Raw genomic sequence first — 10,664 nt, 5'->3', positions numbered from 1 at the left:
GGGGATAGGGATGAGGAGCACTTGTGATTCACAGATTGCTCAATTCTTAGACGTGAGTGTCAAGGGCTAATAGTCAATTAGTCCTACTCACCAACAGGGATGTTCCCCCCATGTATTGGCTATCTCTGGATTTGGTAAACCCAGGTATAGACACAGCAACCGTGGGAATCAAAAATGATGGTTTAGGATGATCATAACACATAGCACTTCACTAATAATTCTGGTTTCCTCTCCTCTTTTCCCCTAAAGTGTCCATGATAGAAGATAACCAGTCCTCTTACATGGATTTCATCCTTCTTGGAGTTATTGGTGAGCAAGAACAGGAAGATTTCTTCTTCATCCTCTTCTTATTCATTTACCACATCACATTGATTGGTAACCTGCTCATCATCTTGGTCGTTCACTCTGACATTCGCCTTCACAACCCCGTGTATTTTCTCCTTGCCAAACTCTCCTTGGTTGACATCTTCTCCTCTGTAACCATTCCTAAGATGCTGACAACCATCTCTTGGGCACCAAAACCATCTCCTTTGGAGGATGCCTAACACAGATGTGTTTTGTGTTGGCCTTGGGTAACACAGATAACTATATCTTAGCAGCAATGGCATATGATCGTGCTGTGGCCAACAGCTTCCTGCTTCATTGCACAACAATTATGAGTCCACGGTCTTGTGTCCTGCTAGTTGTTGGGTCTTGGGTGATTGGAAATACCAATGCCTTCCCCCACACTCTGCTCACAGCTTGTCTGTCCTTCTGTGGAAACTAGAAAGTGGCCAACTTCTACTGTGACAATTTTCCTTTTCTTAAGCTATCCTGTTGTGACATCCAATTCAATGTGAGGATGATTTATCTAGGGGTTGGTGTTTTCTCAGTGCCTTTACTATCCATCATCATCTCCTATGTTCGAGTCTTTTCCACAGCCTTACGGGTTCCATCCACCAAAGGTGTGCTCAAAGCCTTCTGCACCTGTGGTTCCTACTTCTCAGTTGTTTCTTTGTCCTATAGGATAGTCATGGGCATGTATTTCTTCCCTCTGACTAGTTGCAGCCTAAAGGATGTTGTGATAACTGTGATGTACACCGCAATGACCCCAATATTAAATCCTTTCATCTATAGTCTGAGAAATTGAGACATGAAGGCTACCCTGGGGAAACTTTTCAGCAAGAGAATCTCCTCATCACCAATGTGAAGTCATATATCACAGACTGCAGTGAACAATTAGGATGCACTTGAAAATCCATCCCCATTCTCTTCTCCCTCCAAGAAGCTGGCTTTGTTCTTTCCAGCCACTAAATTCCTCTTCTCAGAAATCTTGCAATAGTTGGACAAGATATCCTATTAATATTATCACTTTGTAGACATTATTGCCCCTTTTGACAGAGTGGAAACACAGGAATATTAAGTGTCTGTCCCAGCTATGCTACTGACTAGCAGAGTAAAGTTGAGAAGGGAAGAACCTTGGCTTCCACATCTACTAGTAGAAAGAACAATATCTACATTTTCTCTGTCATAGAATTTGAGTATCATAGTAGTTCATGCTTTGACGGCTATAAATCACTAATCAAATGTCAATTTTTTGGACTGTTACGTTTAATAATCTCTACCATATTTGCAAACCTTGAGGGTGAGAGATATCTTAACGCATCACTGTACTTCTTCTAATGTTGGTCATTAAAGTGCATCCAACAACAATTGGTGGAGATGTAATGAATGAATCTAAGTGAATAATTATAATCTGATCATGGTTAGATGTGATAGATTCAATGTTATTTCCACTCCATCAAGTACCTGGCATGTCATAAAGTCAATTTGGGTCTGTTCAGGAAACAGAAATCAAACCCATTATTTTTAAACAAAGATTTAAAACAAGGAATTAGATACATAGGTCTATTCTGAAATTGACTAATAGAGAAAAAAGATGCATTCTGATGTATCTCAAAGTTATTAACTGCAGGAAAAAGTTACTTCCACTAGGTCTTGGACAACTAAAGGAAAGGTGGAGTTACAGGAACCTAGGAGCTCAGAAGAGGTATGACTGCATACCTGATGCTTGGATCTCTGAGAAGAGTTGCTAAACTGATGCCACTTGGTCCCCTCCTGCTGAGGTGACCCAGACTTTCACTCCTGAGTGTCTGTGTTCTCAGTAGTACTGCCTTTTTTTTTTTTTTTTTTTTTTTTTTGGTTGATGTAGTTTCTACTCTTTTCAATTGGGCATGGAAATACAAATATATCTGACATAGTTGTAGACATGGACCTCCTGGAACCCCATTGTGTAATATCAACACAATGTAGTTCTGATTGGGATCAGTCACTCCAGCCACTAGAGAAATTCTTTGTTTTCTGAATGGCCCACAGAGTCATGCTATAATTTACTTGATCATACCATAATAATATAAGTTGAAAATATGTAAATTCAAAAAGATTATTATTGATAACCTTTTCATAAGGGTATAAACAACTAAAACAGCCAAAAGATACACTTTATGGGAATAAATATAGATGCAATAAAAGTGCATTAAAAACAAAAGTAAGAGAAAGAAAAGTATAGGATTCAGGGTGAAAGGATATTCAAGGAAGGAGAGTTAGAGAATGGAAATAAGGTACCATGTCATTGATATTGGTTGTTACTAAAGTCCTAATTTTCAGGTTTGATGGTGTATCAATGGGTGTTTACAATATTTTCATTATGAATAGATAAATAGGTAAATGACACCTAGGTGGATGGACAGATAGATGTAGATAGGTAAAAAGTAAGGAGCTCCTCATGAAGCAATAATGAGAATATTTCTTTAATCAAGGATTGGATAAAGAGATAGAGCAGTAGGGAGAAGTGTGAAGTGGTGAGACCAGAGTTTAATTAGGCATCTCAGAACAGTCTAAGGAAAAGAGAGTGAAGACATAGACAAAGAATCGAGATACAAAAATAGTGTGGAAATAAAAACAAAAGAAGGTAGTAACTTTTATGATAGTAAAGGATGTCTTTAATGAAAATAGTGAAGAAGAGGGACATCAGAAACATAGTGGACTGAGCTGTTCCCTTCCTCTCTCCCTCTTTTGAACTACAACTAAATGAACACTCACTGACCAATGGAGGAAGCCTACACAGCACAAGACAATACCTGAGAGACACATGCAGCTACACCTCTGAGGATGGATGCACTGGCCCCCCAGGAAGTGGTGGACACAGGTGAGCACACCCTGCTTTCTTGCCTGTAGCCCTGTGCATGCACACAAATGCTTTATAACCTGGTAGAAGTGCCCAGAAAGTGAGAACATACAGTGGGGCCACCATAAGAGGAGGCGGTGGTAACCCTTAGCCCATGCTTGTGGTCGCTCTCCCAGTGGAGAGAAGGAGCCCACCATGCCCCTGTGCCATAATGTAGCAGGCATAGCGTGGGTCCCAGCAGAGAAGCCCCACCAGCCAAGTTCAGTGGCCCCTCAGACTGCAGATGGTAAACAGGGACCTCAGCAGATTTCCACACTGGGGCAAACACTTCCCAGGCATGTGCGAGTGCTCACTGTGGAGCTGCAGTCCTAAAGAGGGAACATCTCCTGGATGGCTGTGGGAATAGACCCTGAAGCTTTGAGCCCACTGGTGATCACTTTCTGGCTGGGAGGGGGAGCTCAGAGTAACCCTGAGGCACCCTAGCCTAGTCAGGAAGACCCGCCCAACAAGGACAGTCCACACAAGTGTCTAAATGCATCCCAGGATAGGGCAAGCACCCATAATACCCTCAAAGGTTCCAGCAGATGGGGTGGGGCCAGAAACACTGCTCCAGCTCCTCCCTAGCAGTAACAAGGGGAATCTGCATCTTAAGAATACCACAAGAGCCCCAACAGAAGAATAGTTCATCAAACACCATGAGAAACTGCAGCAACAATTCAGGCCAGAAGGAAAATGACAATTCTGCAGAAACCAACACTGAAGACATAAAAATATACAATCTAAAGGACAGAGAATTCAAAATAGCCATCATAAGGAAATTACAAGGGCTTACAAGAAAACACGGAAAGACAATTCAAGGAGCTTGGTAATAAAATTAATCTCTTCAGCAAATAGATTGCAACCATAAAAAAATCAAGCAGAAATTCTAGATATGAAAACACAATTAATGAAATAAATAATAATCTAGAATCATGAAGAAATAGAATTGAACTTGGGGGAAGGAATTAGTCTTCCTGAGGATAAAAATGTAGAAATTCTACAGGTGGAGGAGAAGACAGAACTAAGATTTTTAAAAAGTGAAGAATTTCTTTGAAAAGTTTGACTCAATTAGGAAAAGCAAAATAAGGATTATAGGTATCCCAGAGGGAGAAGAGAAGGAGAAAGGAGCAGAGAGCTTGTTCAAAGAAATAATTGCTAAGAACTTCCCAAATATGGGGATGGTTTCAGATTTACAGATAAATGAAGTTAATCAAAAGCACAATTTTATCAAGGTGAAAAGACCCTCTCTAAGTCACATAATAGTAAAAATGGCAAAAGTTTGTGATAAAGAAAGAATATTAGGAGCAGCAAGGCAGAAGAAAATAACCTACAAAATAAACTCTATCAGGCTTTCAGTGGATTTCTCAGCAGAAACTCTACAGCCTAGGAGAGAATGGAATGATATATCAAAATACTGAAGGACAAAAACTTTCAGCCAAGAATACTCCATCTAGCAAAACTTTCCTTCCGATACAATGGAGAAATAAAAGCTTTCCCAGATAAAGAAAAGATGAGGGAGTTCATTGCCACTAGATGTCCCCTACAAGAAATAATTAAAGTGCCCTCATACTGGCAACAAAAAGGCAAAGGTCTACAAAGCTTTGAGCAAAGAGATAAAGAGACAGACACGATCAGAAGCCTTCGGATGTCTACTAGAACACGGAGGCAAAGGCTCAATTACAACTTAAAAGAGAAAAGGAAAGAAAGCATCAAAAGTAATGATAAACACTTCAACTTAGGCACAAATTCACAAAATTAAAAACAGAAAAGTATGTAACAGCAATTACTCAGAAGGGGAGAGGAAAGGGAAGAAACCTGCTTAGGTTGATGGAGATAAGAAGCCATAAGAAAATGGACTATCTCATCACCAATATCTTTCATACAATCCTCATGGTAACCAGTAAACAAAAAATAAGAGCAGAGCCACAATTCACAAAAAGAGAGAGAACTGAGAAATCCCTCTCAGAAAACCAATAAAATGAAATGTATAGTCAGAAGTACAAAGGAAGATAATCGGTGAAAACATAGAACAAGCAGAAAACAAGATTAAATGGCAGCCTTAGGCCCTCATATAACAATAATCTCTCTAAATGTAAATGGACTCAACCCTCCAATCAAAAGACACACAGTAGCTGGATGGATTAAAACTAAGACCCGACAATATACTTCCTCCAGGAAATGCACTTCACCTACAAAGACAATCAGAGGCTTAGAGTGAAGAGACAGAAGACAATACTCCAAGCTAAGTACCAACAAAAGAAAGCAGGTTTTGCCATACTTTTATCAGACAAAGCAAACTCCAAATTAAAAAAGACAATGAGAGACAAAGAGGGACAGTATTTAATGACAAAAGAGACATTCCACCAAGAGCACATAACACTTATTAATATATATGCACCTAACACAGGGGCACCAAAATGCATAAGGCAACTACTAACAGACCTAAAGGGAGAAATTAACAGCAACACAATAATAGTAGGGGACCTTGACACCCCACTTACTTCAATAGACAGATCATCCAGATAAAAAGTCAATAAGGAAATAGTAGATTTAAATGAAACACTGGACCAGATGGACTTGATAGACATATATAGAGTAATCCATCCAAAAACAGTGGAATATACATTCTTCTCAAGTGCCCATGGAACATTCTCAAAGATAGATCATATGTTGGGAAACAAGGGAAGCCTCAACAAATTCAAGAAGATTGAAATAATCCCAACCATCTTTTCTGACCACAATGCTATGAAGCTAGAAATCAACCACAAGAACAAAACTGGGAAAATCAGAAATATGTGGAGACTAAACAACATGTTATTGAACAACCATTGGACCATTGAAGAAATCAAAGAAGAAATTAAAAAATACCTGGAGACAAATGAAAATGAAAATACAACATACCAATTCTTATGGGATGCAGCAAAAGCAGTCATAAGAGGGAAATTCATAGAATACAGGCCCACCTCAACAAGCAAGAAAAATCTCAAGGAAGTATTCTTAAAATATGCCTAACAGAGATAGAAAAAGAAGAACAGACAAAGCCCAAAGTCAGCAGAAGGAGGAAAATAATAAAAATCAGAGCAGAAATAAATGAAATAGAGACTAAAAAAATAGTAAAAAGGATCAATGAAATTAAGAGCTGGTTCTTTGAGAAGATAAACAAAATTGACAAAGCCATAGACAGACGCACCAAGAAAAAAAGAGAGAAGACTCAAATAAATAAAATTAGAAATGAAAGAGGAGAAATTACAACAGATAGTGCAGAAATACAAAGGATTATAAGAGAATACTATGAAAAACTATATGCCCACAAATTTGATAACCTAGAAGAAATCGATGAATTCCTAGAATCATACAAGCTCCCAAAACTGAATCGAGAAGAAACAGAAAATCAGAACAGAACAATCACAAGTACAGAGATTGAAACAGTATTCAAAAACCTCCCAAAAAACAGTCCAGGACCAGACGGCTTCTCCGGAGAGTTCTACCAAACATTCAAAGAAGATTTAGTACCTGTTCTTCTCAAACTATTCCAAAAAATTGAAGAAGATGAAATGCTTCCTAGCACATTCTATGAGGACAACATTACCCTGATTATAAAACCAGATAAGGACAACATGAAGAAGGAAACCTACAAGCCAATATCACTGATGAACTTGGATGCAAAAATCCTCAACAAAATATTGCCAAACTGAACACAGCAACATATTAAAAGCATCATATATCACAATCAAGTGGGATTCATTCCAGGGACACAGGGACAGTTCAACATCTGCAAATCAATCAATGTGATACACCACATTAACAAAATGAGGAATGAAAATCACATGATCATCTCAATGGATGCAGAGAAAGCATTTGACAAGATCCAACATCCATTTATGATAAAAATTCTCAATAAAATGGGTACGGAAGGAAAGTACCTTAAGATAATAAAGGCCATATATGAAAAACCCACAGCCAACATCATATTTAATGGTGAAAAATTGAAAGCCATCCCTCAGAACAGGAACAAGACAAGAGTGCCCACTCTTGCCACTCTTATTCAACATAGTACTGGAGGTATTGGCCAGAGCAGTTAGGTAAGAAAAAGAAATAAAAGGAATCCAAATTGGAAAGGAAGAAGTGAAACTTTTGCTATTTGCAGATGATATGATGCTATATATAGAAAACCCTAAAGAATTAACCAGAAGACTACTAGAAATAATCAACAACTACAGCAAAGTTGCAGGGTCAAAATAAATTTTAAAAAATCAGTTGCATTCCTATACATTAACAATGAACTAGCAGAAAAAGAAATCAAGAATACAATCCCATTCACAATTGCAACAAAAAGAATAAAATGCCCAGGAATAAACTTAGCCAAAGAGTTGAAAGACCTATACACTAAAAACTGTGTCATTACTGGAAGAAATTGAGGAAGATACAAAGAAATGGAAAGATAGTCCATGTTCACGGGTTGGAAGAATAAACATAGTCAAAATGTCCATACTACCTAAAGCAATCTACAGATTCAATGCAATCCCTATCAGAATCCCAACGACATTCTTCATAGAAACAGAACAAAGAATCCAAAAATTTGTATGGAACAACAAAAGACCCTGAATAGCCAAATCAATCCTGAGAAAGAAGAGCAAACCTAGAGGCATCACAATCCTTGACTTCAAAACGTACTACAAAACTATAGTAATCAAAACAGCAGGGTACTGGCACAAAAACAGACAAACAGATCAATGGATCAGAATTGAAAGCCCAGAAATAAAACCACCCATCTATTGACAGTTAATGTTTGACAAAGGACCCAAGAACATACAATGGAAAAAGGAAAGTCGCTTCAATAAATTGTGTTGGAAAACTGGACAGCTACATACAAAAGAATGAAAGTATACCATTATTCTTGCACCACACACAAAAAATAACTCCAAAGGGATTAACTATTTGAATGTAAGAACTGAAACCATAAAACTCCTAGAAGAAAATATAGGCAGTACACTCTTTGACATTGGTCTTAGCCACATCTTTTCGAATACTATGTCTACTCAGGTAAGGGAAACAAAATAAAAAGTTAACAAATGGGACTACATCAGACTATAAAGCTTCTACAAAGCAGAGGAAACCATCAACAAAAAGGAAAGACAATCCACCAACTGGGATAAAATATTTGCAAATCATTTATCAGACAAGGGGTTGATATCCAAAGTATACAAAGAACTCACACAACTCAACAACAACAAAAAAAAACAAACAACCTGATCAAAAAATGGCAGCAGATATGAACAGAATTATTCAAGGGAAGATATAAAAATGGTCAACAGGCACTTGAAAAGATGCTAAACATCACTAATCATTAGGGAAATGCAAATCAAAACTACAATGAGATATTACCTTACACCAGTTAGAATGGCTGTAATGACTGAGACCAAAAATGGCAAATGCTAGAGAGGATGTGGAGAAAAAAGGAATGCTCATACACTTCCAATGGGAATGTAAACTGGTGCAGCCACTATGGAAAACAGTATGGAGAATCCTCAAAAAACTGAAAATAGAAATACCATATGATCTAACTATCCTGCTACTGGATATCTACCCAAACAACTTGAAATCAACAATCCAAAGTAACATATGTACCCTTATGTTCATTGCAGCACTATTCACAATAGCCAAGACTTGGAGACAATCCAAGTGTCCATTGACCAATGATGAGATAAAGAAGATGAGGTATATACATATATATATATATATACAATGGAATACCACTCAGCCATTAAAAAAGACAAAATCATCCCACTTGCAACAACATGGATGGATCTGGAGGTTATTATGCTAAGCGAAATGAGCCAGACCAAGAAAGACAAACACCATATGCTTTCACTTATATGCAGAATATAAACAAACACACGCACGAAGAAAATAGTTCAGTAGTTACCAGGAGAAGTGGGGTAGGGGTGGGCACAGGGGGTGAAGGGGAGCACTTATGTGGTGACAGACAAGAAATAATGTATAACTGAAATTTCACAATGATGTAAAGTATTATGAATATCCATTTAAAAAATATATATGTATTAAAAACAAAAAAATTAATGTTAATTTGAATTGCAAAATGTTAGGTTTATGAGCATTGAGATTCAAATTTTGATCTATATTAAATGTCTCTGAATGTTTACTATGTCAATGCAAATGAAACCTGTTTGCACAAACACATTTTATTTTAACTTCCAGGTTTTTTGCTGCCAATTTTACATAACCAGAAAAGAAAAGAAAAAGAAAATAGTGAAGAAGAGAGTAATTATTTAAAAAATTAGTTACATTTTGGGCAGAAAGGGGTCATGTGGGACACTTTCATGGAAGGATTCAATAAATTGTAGAATGAACATATGAAACTTTGCAGCAAATTTAACAGAGCATGAATCAGAGTGGAGTTGATAAGTAAAGTTTGGATATAGAGATGGAATCATCTAAGAGACTCTGTAGAATGACTGAATTTTGAGATGGGGCCACAATGGAGAGTGAGGATTCTAGTGAGGAGAGTAAGAAGCTTGTACAATCTTGACTTGGTGACCCTACAAGTCATGCCCTGTGTCTCTCTCAGTTTTCCATCAGTCCAAGCACATAGCACAGTGTATTTTCAGTGTGTTGTCATAATACTATTGAGTGGGCATACACATATTTGTTTTTGAAAAAATGAGACAGTAGCCAACACAAGGAAGAAAGTGATGAGTGCTACAAAGGAAGATCCAAATGTGCCACACAGTTTAAGAGAAAGTAGATACTTCATTAAATGTCAAATATACAAGTGTGTGCATATGTGATTTTACTATATCACATGTATTATTGTCTCTTTTAATTTTTAAAATAGCCCCACAGCACAGATAATATTACCCTCTTTTACAGATGAAGAAACCAAATCTCCAAAAAGAGAAGTGACTTATTTGATGTGTTTCGATGGGAAAAAAGCAGATGAGGTTATGATCCCAGTTTTCCTCATGCCCAATGCATTCACCTGACTCAAAAGTTGGCCCATAGAGGAGATATAAAATAATAGGGAGCAATGCCTAAGTACGTCGGGATGTGTGCACTAGCAGAAAACATTGCTAGGTTTTTGACAAGCAGAGAGGACACTCCAGCCATGACAATAGTTGAGCTATAGGACAGAAGTAGGAAGCGTGGCCGTAGAAGTTGTCAAACTTTAAAGCAGGAAAGAGAAGTGATCCTTCTAGTCTCAGTTCCCATTCTCATCACCATCACTCAGTCCATCCAAATGTATCCAGTGCCACTGAAGAGGATGCCAAGGAATTCCACAAGGAGATAATCACAGCTATCACACTCCTTTCGTGCCTCTGGTTTCCCAGGAAGTCTTGGGAATGATTAAATAATGTGGAGTTGGGCCATGATCTTGGGCAAAAATTAGAGCAGAAGAAGTATTTCTTCCCTAAAATCATCCCTTCCTTATCCTGAAGAA

The 10,664-nt window shown here is 37.7% G+C and overlaps 1 pseudogene; it reads left to right on the top strand.

Moving 5' to 3' along the window:
* Window positions 1-254: 254 nt before the first annotated feature.
* On the top strand, window positions 255-1,189 carry LOC103566595 (olfactory receptor 1A1-like; annotated as a pseudogene).
* The last annotated feature ends 9,475 nt before the right edge of the window (window positions 1,190-10,664 follow it).

The sequence above is a fragment of the Equus przewalskii genome, chromosome 10, assembly GCF_037783145.1.
Source record: "Equus przewalskii isolate Varuska chromosome 10, EquPr2, whole genome shotgun sequence".
In the NCBI taxonomy this organism is placed as follows: domain Eukaryota; kingdom Metazoa; phylum Chordata; class Mammalia; order Perissodactyla; family Equidae; genus Equus; species Equus przewalskii.
This window is presented reverse-complemented; position numbering and strand designations above follow the sequence as displayed.